The 16,940-nt window shown below is 43.0% G+C and overlaps 1 protein-coding gene across 1 annotated transcript in view; it reads left to right on the plus strand.

Annotated features, from left to right (window-relative positions):
- The window catches only part of LOC126198905 (uncharacterized), a 503,369-nt gene that overhangs the window by 454,985 nt on the left and 31,444 nt on the right, over positions 1–16,940 (plus strand). The window lies entirely within an intron of this gene.

Below are 16,940 nucleotides of genomic sequence, written 5' to 3' on the forward strand. Positions count from 1 at the left end.
AGGAAAGACGGGGGGACTCACAAACCGCCAAAGAGTTCGAGCACTAAAAATCCCCACTATTGGTAAGTCACACTGAAGTTAAGTGCCTTATTTACATTGAGGTGACAAAAGTCGTGGGATATCCCCCAATACCGCGTCGGACTTCCTTTCGCACACGACTAGTGCAGCAACTAGACGTGGCATGGGCTCAACAAGTCGTTGGAAGTCCCCTGCAGAAATACTGAGCCATGCTGCCTCTATAGCCGTCCATAACTGCGAAATTGTTGGCTGTGCAGGATTTTGTGCACAAACAGATCTCTCGGTTGTGTCCCATAAATGTTCGATGGGATTCATGTCGGGCTATTGGGTGGCCAAATTATTCGCTCGAATTGCCCAGAGTGTTCTTCAAACCAGTCGAGAGCAATTATCGACCGTTACATGGCGGATTGTCTTTCTTAAAAATTCCGTTGTTGAATGGTTACAAGTGGTCTCCAACTAGGCGAACATACAATTTTCAGTCGATGATGGGATCAGCTGGACAAGAGGACACTGTCCATTCCATGTAAACACAGCCCACACCGTTATGGACCCACCACCACCATGCACGGTGCATCGTTGAGAAGCTGGGTCCATGGCTTCGTGCGGTCTGCAACACACTCGAATCGTACCATCACTTCTTACCAAATTAAATCGGGTCTCATCTGATCTGACTACGGTTTTCCGGCCGTTTAGGGCCCAACCGGCGTAGTCATGAGCCCAGGAGAAGCGCTGCAGTCGGTCGGTGCGGCCGAGCGGTTCTAGGCGCTTCAGTCTGCAACCGCGCGACCGCTACGGTCGCAGGTTCGAATCTTGCCTCGGGCATGGATGTGTGTAATGTCCTTAGGTTAGTTAGGTTTAAGTAGTTCTAAGTTCTAGGCGACTGATGATCTCAGAAGTTAAGTCGCATAGTGCTCAGAGCCATTTGAACCATTTTGAAGCGCTGCAGGCGACGTCGTGCTGTTAGCAAAGGCACTCGCGTCGTTCGTCTGCTGCCATAGCTTATTAACTCCATATTTCGCCGCACTGTCCTAACGCATACGATCATTGTACGTTCCACATTGATTTCTGTGGTTATTGCATGAAGTGTTACTTGTCTGTTAGCACCTACAACTCCACGCAAATGCCGCTGCTCTCGGTTGCCATGTGAAGGCCGTAGGCCACAGCGTTTCCGTGTTGAGATGTAATGCCTAAATGTGGTTTTCTCGGCACTCTTGACTCCCGGGATCTCGGAATATTGAATTACGTAACGACTCAGGAAATGGAGTGTCCCATGCCTCTAGCTCCAACTACTATTCCGCGTACAAAGTCTGTTATTTCCCGTCGTGCGACCATAATCACTACGGAAACCTTTTCACATACATCACCTGAGTACAAATACCAGCTCTGCCAATGCGATGACCTTTTATACCTCATACGCGATACTATCGCCATATGCATATGTGGATATCGCCACCTCAGTGTAGAACGTATCTGATGGTGTGGCAGTCGGTAGAAGCATTGTCAGAAATGGTTCAAATGGGTCTGAGCACTATGCGACTTAACTTCTGAGGTCATCAGTCGCCTAGAACTTAGAACTAATTAAACGTAGCTAACCTAAGGACATCACACACATCCATGCCCGAGGCAGGATTCGAACCTGCGACCGTAGCGGTCGCTCGGCTCCAGACTGTAGCGCCTAGAACCGCACGGCCACTCCGGCCGGCAAGCATTGTCATTTCCGATAAGAGTCATGCCCAAGGCTCACATTCATAAAATTGAAAAAAAAAATGCTAGTTTTTGTGGGGCATCGCGGAATATTCCCGTTCCATCCCGTATACTTCCTTGTAGTTTCGAGAGGCGGCGGCGCTATACGTAACATTCTAAATGACTTCTGTAATGGAGGTGCGTTCCAAGCAGAGAGCTGTCACTAGAGTTTCTCTTGGCAGAAAACCAGAGCATCGCAGATATTCAAAAGCGCTTGCAGAATGTCTACTGAGACCTGAACTGCAAGTCGTTGCGCGAGACGTCTGTCATCGCAACAAGGTCGTGTGAAAGCTGTCTGATCTTCGTGTCGACCGGCTGCACGCAACTGTGCCCCCCTCTAATGTTGGAGCGTGCAGACAGTCTCAATCGAGGTGATCGACGGATCGCAAACAAACACGTCGCTGCACAACTGGTTGATTCTGTTGGTAGTACTGAGAGACTCGTCCACCAGTTGGGGTGCTCAAAGGTGTGTGCCCGCTGCGTTCCTCACCGCCTAAAAGGACCATATGTGCGAAATTGCTTGCGCGTTACGAGGCTTGTCGTGACAATTTTTTGTCGAACTTCGTCACAGGCAATGAAACGTGGGTTCATCAGTTCGAACTGGAAAAAAAAAAAAAAAATGGCAATCCATGGAGTGGCGCCACAGCACCTCTGTTCTGAAGAAGTAGTTCAAAGCCGCACCCTCATCCGGTAAAGTCATGGTGACCATCTTCTGGGGCTCTGAAGGGTTGATGTCATCCCTCATGGTGCAACGAACGACTCTGAAGTGCCTCACAAAACTTCATCCACCCTACAGAAATTGATGCTGAATCACAGTAAGACTCAGTTTTCACAGTTTCTAACTCACAATTCAACAAGAGCTGATATTTTGATCAGACAGAATGGGCATATTATAAGCGAGACGGAACAGTTAAAGTTCCTAGGCGTTCGGATAGGTAGTAAGCTGTTGTGGAAACCCGATGTTCAGGATCTTGTTCAGAAACTAAATGCTGCTTTATTTACCATTAGAACAGTATCTGAAATAAGTGACAGTTCAACACGAAAAGTAGTTTTCTTCGCATATTTTCATACGCTAATGTCATATGGTATTATTTTTGGGTTAATTGTTCTGATTCAAAAAGGGCATTTTTGGCTCAAAAACGGGCTGTTCGAGCTATATGTGGTGTAAGTTCGAGAACCTCTTGTCGACCCCTATTCAATAGTCTGGGAATTCTGACATTTCCCTCACATTATATATTTTCTTTAATGTCGTTTGTTGTTATCAATATTAGCTTATTCCCAAGAGTTAGCAGCTTTCACTCAGTTAATACTAGGCAGAAATCAAATCTGCATGTGGAATGCACTACCTTGACTCTTGTGCAGAAAGGAGTGCACTATTCTGCTGCATCCATTTTCAATAAGCTACCACAAGAACTCAAAAATCTTAGCAGTAGCCCAAACACTTTTAAGACCAAACTGAAGAGTTTACTCATGGCTCACTCCTTCTATTCTGTCGAGGAGCTCCTGGAAGAGCTGAAAAATTAAGCAAATTCCAGTGTTACATTGTTGATTTTCTTTATTTAAACTTACGAATTGTCGCCTGAATACGTTGCTTGTATTTCATTTTATCTGTTTCTACTATCGTGTTATAATTTCATATATTGACTCGTTCCATGACCATGGAGACTTCTCCTTAATTTGGTCCCACGGAACAGTAAATAAATAAATAAATCTGTGTGGTCCAATTAAAGATGCACTCCGCGGGAAGGAGTTCTTGGATGATGGGGAGGTTATTGATGCAGGATGACGTTGATTCCGACGTCGACCAGTAGAGTGGAGGCATTCGGGCATACAGGCCCTCCGAGTAAGGTGACATAAGACCATCGAATTGAACAGATATTATGTTGGAAAATAGTGTTTTGTAGCAGAAGTGTTGGGAATTATCTGATGTATTGGAATCCTGAATAAAACCAACCTGGTTTCACGAAAAAAAATGTGTTGCATTACTTATTGAACGACCCTCGTAAATAGGACTTCATAGTGACCATTATTTCAGTCAGTAGTTTAATACCTTACCTCTGCCAGCTTTGTGAGTTACAGCACGCATGTTTCACGGTTGGTGCCCCCCCCCCCCCTGTTTAATTCATTCAGTTTACTGACTTATTCATTGCACGACACCTGGAATTAAATTTACGTGATCATATGGGGAGCGATATGGTTATCAGTATCATCCTATGCACGTCATTCTGACACCCACAGAGGTATGTCGATTGCTCAACCGTAACCTCACATCGGTCAGGTATGTTAATCGCACTGTATATTCCACTCAACTGTAAGAATTTGTCATAACAATCCAAAATTTTCTGATAGTATTTGAAGGAAGCCACATATAGTGACATACAAATAGTTAGAAAACAGTGACAAGTGAAATCAGAAAAACTACTTCCATGGAAGTAATTATTTCCAGTGATTGTTTGGCAATCGTGTATTCAGATAATACCGGGTCTTTCGTCCTATTTGTGTGTTGTAAGTTACATTTGTTTATGCTCAGCAACTGTCAGTCCTTGTATTAACTGTCGAATCTCTGCTGCTACAATTTTCTAGTGCAGTGTCTGCTCTATACACAGAAGCTTCGGCTGCGAAGAGCCTCATGGAACTTCCATCTTAAGTCATTTATATAACTACTAGCTGACAAACCCTGCATTTTTCGAATAATCAGTTTGCCAATTTTATATTAGAAACGAAAACAAAAAAATGAACTGTTTGTAGTGAAGTTTCCAAAAAAAATCCATGTATTCGTGAAAACATCTGCACAATTATGAAACAGACTTACAAAGAAAAATGCGTAATGCACAAATGTATAAGTATAGCTTACAAATTAAGATACATGACCCCATACGGTTTCTGTACGCGCATGTACAACATGATTCTGTAAACGTCTCTATGGCAGCGCCTCATCATACGAGGTTGAAATTGGTCCACTTGTTTAGGAGATATGGAAAAACAAACACACACACACACACACACACACACACACACACACATACATCAATTTTTATAATATTTATGGATATTGTGAACAGTAATGGTTCTATAACATTCCCATGGGGTACACCCGAAGCTACATTTACCTATAAGATTTTTCTCCGTTGCCCTGTGGATGCTAGCTTTTGGTCTAAAATCTTTATTTCTCCATACTTTTTTCTACGTTTTTTTTCAACACAATTTATCAGCCTTTGCTGGAACTTCCGAAAATAAATTATTTCGTATGTATGTGCGTAAACAAGCTTACTTGAATACTGTGCTCTATTGTTAATTAATTAGTCACACGTGGGGAAGCTAATTATATGGCGATGGATTTATTATGTTTTACAGCTTGGAATCTCATTTACGTTAATTACATGTAATAATTACAAACAATACGGTCAATAAAAATAAACTGGTTGCGTGTGATAGCTGCAGGAAGATAACTGACGTACTTTATAACTGATTTTAATTCCAGTTTTTGTGCCTGCGGCTACACTGACGGCAGTTCCTAACAAAACTACTCAATAACTTACTCTGAACCAGAGTCGTACCGAGGGATGGCGGATATATCCTCACCAAAGGCACACGCACAAAGGGGGACCAAAAACAGATCGGGGAAAAAAGCTACTATAGATAGACGGTTTAAGAATTAACCGGGAGAGGTGCAAGAGTTCCTCTACTCTTAGTGTTCCCAGAGTATCTTCTGACTACGGGAAGAAGCCCTTTATTCGGTCCGTGACTGTAAACGCACGAGGATCTCTTACTGCCATTTCAGTAGCGTCATCTCGTCCAGGTATGTGTGATACACTTAAATGTAATTCGCGGAAAAGAAATATTTTTAAATGTAAATCATGCCTGTTTTCCGCCAAATCTTCGGAAGCAACGCTGTGGTAGCGTGAAGATAGCATTCATTAGGTGAGTTGAGGTCAACGGGAAGTACCCTATAGGTCTTGACGAGTGCGTTTGCTAGTATACAAATGTGGCCGTGTCTTTTGGTTGATTTAGAAGCTTCAATTTTTTAAACTGTCATGGGATAGTAGACTTTGTACGTGACATAAATTTCATCTTGATATGTCTACTCTTTTCCGAGAAAAAGCGCGTTTAACAGTCGGACACACAGCCATACAGGCGGAAGGACGTACGACAGTGATCCTATAGGGGTTCCATTTTTTACCGATTGAGGTACGGAACCCAAAAAATAGCATTTTTGGCGCAGGTAGGCAGAGGCACGAGCGACTTAAGTTAGTTTAGTTTCCAATCAGCGGTTGGTGCAGCGGAAAGAGTACAGAAAGGTAATCTGAGAGTTGTGGAGTCGAGTCCCTATGGGAAAACAGCAAAAATGTTCAAATGCGTGTCAGTTCCTAAGGGACCAAATCGCTTAGGTCATCGGTCCCCAGACTTACACATATGTAAAGCAACTTGTGCTAAGAACAACACACACACACACACACACACACACACACACACAAGCCCGAGGGAGGACTCGAACCTCCGGCGGGAGGAGCCGCGCAATCAGTGACCTGGCGCCTCTAACCGCGCGGCCACTCAGCGCGCCAAACTTCATTTTCATGTTTTACTTTAGTTACGCTACGAACAAAACGAAATAATGCTCAAGATATTCCGTTTATTAATATTTTCATAAATTGCATGAGAAGGAAAGGCAAGGAAAAATTTCGAATTACAAACAAATTTACGGGAAGGGATTGTAAGGTGTATATGAAAACTTTATTTACAAAATTAGATACTTTGATTATTTTACATTATTGCACATGCTGGAATGATATTCATCGTAAAAACAGTTGTTGTCTCATATCTTGCACACGCTATACAGGCTGCATTTTTACAATTACATGGTGGTTTTAAAGTATCTCTAAAGAATACAGACTTGGTTTACATTCAGAAAAGGTGCACAGTTTGGGAGCAAAACACGAATGACGGAATCATTTCAAAAAATATTTGCGAGGGTAGTTGGTGATGTGCTATACAATGGATTTTGATGCAGTCTTCGCAGGATTTCCTTTTCTCTCTCTATGGGCCACTGTACCTGCACCGGGAACCTGCGATTCGCGTAAAGCTGCCGTGGGCCACTCGAAGGTTGAAATGAAACTAACGGAATACGACGTCCTGTCCGCTTTAATTACAGTTCTTTCTTGGAAAGTTATTTGCAGAGTCCTCGTGGGCGCTGTAAGTACAATCCTTTATTGAACTTAGTTTGCAATCCCAAATTTTCCTTTGCCTTTCCTTTCCATGCCATTAAAATATTGGTAAATACAATATAATAGCATTTTTAGGTTCATTTGCAGTGAAGTAATGTAAAAATAGAAATTAAAAAATCATTCCACAGGGAGTCGACCCCACGATCCTCCGATTGCCGTTTTTAACTGTTTCTGCTGCGCCAAACGCTGTTTGGAAACTACGCTAACAAACGTGGCCAATGCCTCGCCCGACGCGCGTCAAAAACGCTATCCTTTTTTAATTTATCGAAGTTTTTATTTTCTCAAACAGCAATATTGTCCCCTTCAAAGTAATTACCTTCGGTAGTTATACACCGGCGAAGTCGTTAGCAGCGTTAAAAGGTTGGCTGGTAGGGCCTTTAACATGTCGGACACATTATTCTGACTGTCCTCCAGAGCGCCAAAATGACGTCCTCCTTTAAGAGAATTTCCAATTCCGGGAAAAGAAAGTCAGAAGGATTAAGATTAGGTGAATAGCGGTGTCGGGGGGAGGGGGGGGGATGGCTGTTGAACAACTGGAATGCCTTTTGAGGTCAAAAATTCCGTGATGATGAAAGTGGCCATGTGGCATGGACCGTTGTTGTGATGCAGCATCCAGTTGTCTCCAGTTTCCGGTCTCTGTTGGTTCACCCTTTTCCTGAACCTTTCATGGACATCTTTGTAAAACACTTGCTTGACAGTTTGTCCTGGAGGAACTAATTCTGTATGCATGATATCCCTACATTTAAAAATGCGGATCAGCGTTGTTTTGATTTTTGATTTGCTCATTCGAGCTTTCCTAGGTCAAGGAGATGTCTGAGTTTGCGAGTCCTCACTTTGTCGTAGGATTGTTCTTAAAAGTCCAGGATTCATCTCCTGTGATCGCACGACTGAACCATTTGTGGTCATTGTCATCCCTCTCAAGAACATCAACGCACACGTTTCTTCGATGTCCTTCTGCTCTGTTGCGAAATTTCTTCGGCACCATTTTGGCACATACCTTTAACATATGCAAGTATTCGGTCAAAATATGATGTACGTTGAAAGTGTTTAACAGATCACTCATCATCCTTATTGTTAAACGTCGCTCTGATCTCACAAGAGCACGCACACATTTGGCGTTTTCGTCGGTTTTTGAAGTTGGAGGTCTCCTTTGGCGAGGTTCAAGAGCACGCACACGTTTGGCGTTTTCGTCGGTTTTTTAAGTTGGAGGTCTCCCTTCCTATAGGCTTGTTTCAACTTTTCAAAGGTCACACTCGCGGATTCCCCAAGTCTAATACAAAATTTGGCGGCACAACGTTGCTGTAAATGACGCTATTACATTTTCGTAACACACCACCAAAACAGAACTATACTGATGGCGCTCTCAAAGCTCACGTGATGTACGGAGCTGCGGACTGAGCATCTGGAGGGGATGAACACACCGCTCTACACAAGTAGAACAACACAGCGTTGCCAGATCGCTCGCATAGTTGTGAGTATCATTACTTTTCTCTCACATCTCGTATACCATAAATTTTGATGAAATCGGTAATTATGAATAGGTTCGTGTTTCTAAAACTACAGCCTAGAGGCCTGCAGCCTTCTAGTCACTTGTGAGAGACTCCCGGTTAGTAGTTTGAAGCTAGTGTCCTCTTGATAGAGCGAAACTCAGAAGCCTTGAGAGCGTTGGTGAAAAGTCCCTTACTGGCTGTGGATGGCACGGGCGAGTCCAGAGCGGACCTTCAGACGTTGTTAACACGGCCGCGTGGGCCGTGCTGCCGCCACCGAGCCATCCAGCAGAACAATGGAGCGCTGCGACCTTCTGTGGGCGTCTCGCATGGTTAACGAAAACCTCACGCCAACACGGTTATCGTTCAAGTCGTGGCGGACCCAGAACCATCCTTTACTGACTTCGATGGAGGTTACTATCTGTTACCCTAAAAAATTGCATCCTGCCATTCGTATACGAAACATGTTCGAAAAGTAATTGTACTGTGACCATAATGGGCTTAGTTTTGTTTTTTGAGAGTTAGCAACACTGAATGGTAGAGGGCCATCCGCTGACCAGAGTGAGCATCGCAGGAATACGGTAGTACGTAAATTCCCGTTTTAATGACCAGTTTTGTGAAAGATGTAAGAAATCCCACCAAGTGCGAGTCATCTGATGTGATTCGCTTCCTGATCGCGAAAGGAATAACATCTATCGAAATTTTTTCACGAATCAAAACGACTTACGGCGAAGGTGTTTAAATACAGCGAGTGTTTCCAGAATGAGATTTTTACTCTGCAGCGGAGTGTGAGCTGATATGAAAACTTCCTGGCAGATTAAAACTGTGTGCCCGACCGAGACTCGAACTCGGGACCTTTGCCTTTCGCGGGCAAGTGCTCTACCATCTGAGCTACCGAATCACGACTCACGCCCGGTACTCACAGCTTTACTTCTGCCAGTATCTCGTCTCCTACCTTCCAAACTTTACAGAAGCTCTCCTGCGAACCAGGAGAGCTTCTGTAAAGTTTGGAAGGTAGGAGACGAGATACTGGCAGAAGTAAAGCTGTGAGTACCGGGCGTGAGTCGTGATTCGGTAGCTCAGATGGTAGAGCACTTGCCCGCGAAAGGCAAAGGTCCCGAGTTCGAGTCTCGGTCGGGCACACAGCGAGTGCGTTTAAACGGCGTTGGGAATTTACTGGAGGCAGAACAAATGTTTGCGGTGCACGGAGGGGTGGAAGACTTTCAATTTTGATTCACGAACTGTTGCAAAAAAAATCAGGAAACTACTCTTGAAGACTGCTGATTACCAATGGATGTTTACTACGATAACGAACTGGACCGAGGATAATATGATGAACGTCAATTTTCTTCTAAAATTTGTTTCACAAGTTCATCAACTTACCGGACAATTATTTGAATACTTAAGAGTTTTTTGATACAGACTTATTGGAATATTTAGCACGTTGTAATTAAAATCTCGAATACCTAAATAAATCTTTATTTCGGTAGAATGGGAAGAACATACGAAAGAAAAGTAAGTAGGCAATGTCCGGGAAAGCAACCCAAAACTGAGGGGACAGCTGAAGTTGTGAAAAGTAAAGCAGAAGTAAATTATATTGCAAATAAAAAAAAAGAGCCAAATCTGAGAAGAAACATGAGGTAAGACGTTAGAACGGCTTGCGAAGAGAAAGTACACAGATTTTTCATTAAGGTTGAAATTGAGTCCCAACGTCCCTATTGTAGTGAGGCGTATTCCAGTTTGAAGGATTGGGTCCTACATGCGTTGTAGTAAAGAAACTATTCATAGCGGTGTAATATTGTTGACACATTAGCAGGTTTATATTCCAAGTCACAAATTTTTATTATTAGTTTTCGTAGACATCCAAACTTAACACAACTGAAAAATTAATATTAGTTGCTATTGTTATCTTAAATCGTCGCCGTAGGCAATACTGTTAATCAGCTTACCACACGTTGCATTTCGATTACGAAAACCACTTTTTTGTGACAACTGCAGTTTTTTAGTCCCAAACATGGGAAATGAATTTCTGTCAATACTACTGTAAACCACATTATAAGGAAATTCTGTAGAAGTCTAGCCCTCAGTAACAAATATAAAGATCAGCAAAATTACCCAATGCTTAAGTTCGCTACCTAACACAACTTCCCCGTACTTTGGATGAATAAGCGTTGATGTGTTCTAATATAGTAAAAAAACATGCTGATATCACAATGGTTGTTAAAAATTGTATTTAGAAAAATATTTTATTCTTTTTGTTTCCTCATTTCATAGTGCCGTCCCAGAAAGGATGATGTTATAGTGTGTGCCTACTTATTATTAAAACTTCTATTTTTACAAAATCTGCTAGCAAGATCTAGTGGCTGCTGTACAAAATTTGCGGCACAGATAATTTGCAACTAACTTTCTGATCTCAAACTTGAGCGCAGCATTTTTATGTGAGCTTAGATGGTGTGGTAAGTAGTGTTTTGTTACGTCGGCGTAGGTTAGTCTCCGATAGATGTAAAAGCAAAGCTCCTATTCTTCATCAACAACAGCTGGATATTAGAAATGGTTCAAATGGCTCTGAGCACTATGGGACTCAACTGCTGTGGTCATAAGTCCCCTAGAACTTAGAACTACTTAAACCTAACTAACCTAAGGACATCACACACATCCATGCCCTAGGCAGGATTCGAACCTGCGACCGTAGCGGTCGTGCGGTTCCAGACTGTAGCGCCTTTAACCGCTCGGCCACTCCGGCCGGCTGCTGGATATTAGAAATTAATCTTTTGATCTGTTTCATGTAGTACACCGCTCTCAAAATACATGACTCATCACATAACATGTTGCATTCAGATCAGTATTTTAAAGAGCACGCTCATTACCTTGAAAATGGAAGGCACGCAAGAAATTAACACTATTAAAATAACTGCAATAAACACTTAATATTTATCAAAAGAAATTGACAGAATGAGCAACAGAATACACTTCAGTACTTAAAAGATGCAGAAAAAAACTACGGAACAGTGAAAATCTCCAAAAGCTTGTCATATATCATCATCGAGTCGCACAAAAATTGCCCTCATATTGCTATGTACTAATGTAATGTAATGTTATCCTTCTCCAAGAGCAACAAAGTGAGTCGTCACTTGCAATAAATACAAATTGTCATCTATGATATAACGTAGCGAGGAAAGGAAGCCACAGACAAAGGTAGATAAATAAATACAGACGTTACGATGTTCAGCTGATATACCAATTGTTTCCCAGCCTACATCGTAGGATAATGAGGAAGAACTTTTCAGAAACGCTACACAGGGCACATGGATGCTTTCATGTTTATCGGCTGCGAAACATCTTCCAGAAGGAGCTCCTCCCTCACTTTCTTCGTAGCCGTGGTGATCCTGCGGCCCCCTTTGGCAGCTTCTGTCATCCGCCATTCTGATCGCTCGACACGTTTTTCGTCCGATTTTGTGCAGTAGTCGCAACAGACTGGTCTGGTCTCGAGTTGGAGCACCTTCATAATTTCCATAATGCCTGTTAGGCCGTCATTGAAGTAATTTGACTATTTTCTCCTGCTGTGAATGTTTTTCAAGGTAACTTTTTCACAAATCACGTTGAAACTCGATAACAGAGTTTCTAGCGAACTTGAGATGACCACTACAATAAAGCAGACATCGCAGAGAACATTTTAAATGAAAGTGTCAAAGAGGATTACTCCTTGAGCCAGTGGCTGTATCACTGGACGAATGCATTTGCTGCAGGTGTTTGTCTTGTTATTCTATCAACTGTGTCTCGTGGTCTAAAACGTCTGTAAAGGTCCTCAAGTTTTGCACAGCATCAATAGATGCTTCTGTGTGATTTCCGCAGTGCATAAATACTGTTTTGGTTACTAATATTCTTTAAAGTAAGTTGACGTGTGTCTCATTTGCGAGTTGGAATCTGTGTAAAACATTTCTATTTCCTCGGAAAGTGTGATGCTATCATTTCTATTCTCAACGTACGTAAATTAGTTCATGGATAATATCCAACGTATCCTAAGCTGTTTTCCGGCAAGTCATTCATTAATAAATAGCCACTGCCTGTAAAATTGACTGCAGAATCCATGTACCAGTACATGGCGCAGTGACTAGTAAATCATCTTAACATGTGCAATTCAGTGTCCATGATCGGACTTGAAGAAAATGTAGAATTCAGTAAAGGTGCTAATTCGTATCACTGACGTTCGTTGTATGAAATACTTATAATAATGGAAAGATTATATGACGTAGTAGGCAAGTACCAGAGTGCTGTTTAAAGGCAAACTGTATTAATACGCATATTCAAAAGAGCTCACTTGCAAGTACACGTCTGAAACATTTAAATAGATCCTGTCCATACTTATTGTACCCTTATGAAGCAGGAAGAATTGTCGAGATTATAGGGTGTTCGAAGAAGAGCGCAGTTCCTGCTGAGGTTGGACTTACGAGAGACGCACGTCCTCGAAGTCAAGTGGCAAACACTGGGAGAAAAGTGTTGCCCGTTACGCACTGTTTATTATTTAGAGTGAGGTGGTGCAGGAGACGCCACACCAGGTTCTTGTAAGGGAGCTGCCGTGTTCTAATCCAGACCCGTCTAATCAGGATATCCCGCGGTCTCCCGGAAATTTCTTGTGGCGAATAGCTTAATGGCTTTACACGGTTGTAATTAAACTTTTGATACTTGAGAGGGCCACAGAGAAAAACGAGTGATCGTAGGACAATAAAACTTCGTGGCAACGTCTGCGAGGACATATGGAACAGAAATAAACCACTGAAAGGAGCACATTTTAATTTCCATATGAGAGGGTAACATTTGTTAATTGTGTACTATGTTTACTTTCCAGGTTACGAACTTTGCTGAATGTGACGAAGATTTGCACCCATGACAGCCTGGAACCGCAGTAGAGATACCATTTCACCATTCTTTCCAGCACTTTTCGATCGGTGCACCATGGAATGTTCAGCTGTCGTGGCACATCTCATACACTGTTTCAAGATCGTACATTGCGTCCACATCCTCATCCACGACAACAGTAACGTATTCAACATTTTGTGGCGCATCTGGCCCTCGGCCTCTCCCAGAAGCAATTCCAAAATCGCCTGTGAATTAGAACTTTCAAACCATGTTCCTTAATCCAGTTGCAGAAAGTGGACCTCTCCGTATTGCTTTAATGCGTCTATACTCGTCAAGAGCACCAGCATTATCGCTGTTGTTTTGGTAAAATAACTTTACGAGTAAGGCCCTCCTCACATTGTCCAGATCCATGTTGATTGGCTGCAAGCGTAATGCACACAGGTGCTTCTGTTTCAACCCTATGTCGCGGTACCAATATCGTCGACGTACCAGTACCGGCGCTTAACGGAAAATCATGACACTAACACTTCTGTCGACGGAAATCCTTCAGCAGACAGTCTGAACATAATTCCTATAACGTTCGGTCACCATACGGTAAATACATTGACGGAAAAAAATCGCAACACCAAGATGGAGTTGTGTGAAATAAACGAAAGTTGGTAGGCGTGTTTCTGCATCTGAAAGATTATGTCTATTCGTACTTTGGGCCAGTCGCGTAATAGTAGCGCTATTAGAGCCATTATGAGGATGCAAATCAGATTTGCATTAAATACACGCTATAACGGTCGTGAACGTTAGTTACCTTTGAGATTGGGCGTGGTGAGTTGATGTTAGTCGAAAACGCCTTTAAAGCGATAAAGACGCCACTATCAACACGTCACTAAGTTTGAATGAGGTCGTGTAATAGGGCTACGAGAGGCTGGCTGTTCCTTTTGCGATACTGGTTTCTGCCAGCGGTGGTCACGAAAATGTACGATCGTAAAAAGACCGGGCTCCGGACGGCCACGTGGCACTACCCAGAGGGAAGACCATCGTGTTCGATGTATGGCTCTCCACATTGTACTGCATCTGCAGCAGCAATTTGGGCAGCAGTTGACACCACAGTGACACAACGAACTGTTACAAATAGGTTACTTCAAAGACAACTCCGAGCCAGCCACCCTGTAGCGCGCATCCCTCTGATCCCAAACCATTGCCATTGCGACTTCCATTGTATCAAGCGAGAGCTTATTGGAGGGCAGGGTGGAGGTTGTTGTGTTTTCTGATGGAAGCGGGATTTACTTCGGTGCCAGTGAAGTACGTGTAGGTTAGGACGAGGCCAGCTGAGGACCTGCATTCAACCTTTCTGAGTGCTAGACGTACAGGACCTACATCTGGAGTTATGGTCTCGGGTGTGATTTCGTGTGAAGACAGGAGCACTCTCGTGCTTGTCCCACGCACCCTGATTGCAAATTTATACGTCAATCAGATGATCAGACCTGTTGTGCCGCCATTCATGAACAGCATTCCAGAGGGTGTTTTCCAACAGGATAACGCTCGGTCACAAACCGCTATGATAAACCAACATGCTATACAGAGTGTCAACATGTTGCATTAGCCTGCTCAGTGAGCAGATCTTCCTGCAGTCGAGCACATAATTGCACCTGTGGTCTAGGGAAAGCATCTTTGATTAGTAAGCAGATCATTAGCTATGGCGACCGAAGACCTCCGTCAAAAGAAGTCACCCTCATACTGCCAACGGCCTTGTCGTAGAGGGCGGAGGAGCGGACGGAGGTTCAGGGCACTCTCTTGCCCTTGGGGTGGGGAACTCCCCCTAAAGGCGGAAGAATCAGCAATGATCAACGGCATGAGGATGCAAAAGGCAATAGAAACCACTAGATTGAAGACACATAACGCGTATCCACAAGACATGTGGCCTGTAATTGAAAAAGTGTCATGATGATCTCTCCATTGGCAAAATATTCCGGAATAGTCCCCCATTCGGAACTCCTGGAGGGTAATGACAACGGGAGGTGACCGTAAGAAAGAGACTGAATAATCAACGAAAGGATAACGTTCTAAGAGTCGGGGTGTGGAATTTCAGAAGTTTGGACGTGTTGGGAAGCTAGAAAAATCTGAAAAAGGAAAATGGTAAGGCTCAACTATATATACTAGGGGTCAGTGAAGTGAAATGGAAAGAAGGCAAAGATTTCTGGTCAGATGAGTCTAGGGTAATGTCAACAGAAACAGTGAATGGTATAACGGGAGTATGATTCGTTATGAATAGGAAGTACGACACAGAGTGTGTTACTGCTAACAGTTCATCGATGTGGTTGTTCTCATCACAATCGACAGCTAACCAACACAGACAACCATAGTTCAGGTTACATGCCGACGTCGCAAGCTGAAGATGAAGAGATAAAGTAATGAAGATACTGAAATGATAATACAGTGCTTAAAGAGAGATGAAAATCTAGTACTCATATGGGACTGGAATGCAGTTGTTGGGGCAAGGGTAGAAGAAAGGATTACAGGAGCATATGGACTTGGTACTAGGAACGAGAGAGGAGAAAGACTAATTGAGTTCAGCAGCAAATTTCAGCTAGCCATAGCGAATATTCTGTTCAAGGATCACAAGAGGAGGAGATATACTTGGAAAAGGCTGGGAGATACGGGAATATTTCGGTTGGATTACATCATGATCAGGCAGAAATTCCGAAATAAGAAACTGGATTGTAAGGCGTACCCCAGGACTCGACACATACTCGGATCACAATTTAGTGGTAATGAAGAGTAAGCTGAAGTTTGAGACTAGTCAGGAAGAATCAGTACGCAAAGTGGGATTTGGAAATACTAAGGAATGAAGGGATGCGCTTGAAGATCTCTAAGGCTATAGATACTGCGACAAGGAATAACTCAGTTGGCAGTACAGTTGAAGAGGAATGGACATCTCTAAAAAGGGTAATCACAGAAGTTGGAAAGAAAAACATAGGTACAAAGAAGGTAGTGCGAAGAAACCAGAGTTACAGAAGAAATACTTCAGTTGATCGATTAAAGAAGAAAGTACAAATATGTTCAGCGAAATTCAGGAGTACAGAAATAAAAGTCGTTGAGGAAGTGCAGGGAAGCTAAAACGAAATTGCTGCATGAAAAAGTGAAGAAATCGAAAAAGAAATGGTTGTCGGGAGGACTGATTCACCATTTAGGAAAGTCAAAATTACCTTCAGTGAAATTAAAAGCAAGGGTGTTAACACTAGGAGTGCAACGGGAATTCCACTGTTAAATGCAGAGGAGAGAGCGCATAGATGGAAAGAATGAATTGAAGGCCTCTGAGGTGGGAGATTTGTCTGATGTGATAGAAGAAGAACCAGGAGTCGATTTAGAAGAGATGCGGGATCCAGTATTAGAACCAGAATTGAAGAGAGCTTTGGAGGGCTTAAGATCAAATAACGCAGAAGTGATAGACAACATTCCATCCGAATTTCTAAACTCACGGGGGCAAGTGGAAACAAACCGACTATTCACGTTGGTGTGTAGAATGTATGAGTCTGGCGGCCTACCATCTGACTTTCGGAAAAATATCATCCACACAATCCCTAAGACTGCCAGGGCTGACAAGTGCGAGAATTGTCGC

Source organism: Schistocerca nitens, chromosome 8 (assembly GCF_023898315.1).
Source record: "Schistocerca nitens isolate TAMUIC-IGC-003100 chromosome 8, iqSchNite1.1, whole genome shotgun sequence".
Classification (NCBI taxonomy): domain Eukaryota; kingdom Metazoa; phylum Arthropoda; class Insecta; order Orthoptera; family Acrididae; genus Schistocerca; species Schistocerca nitens.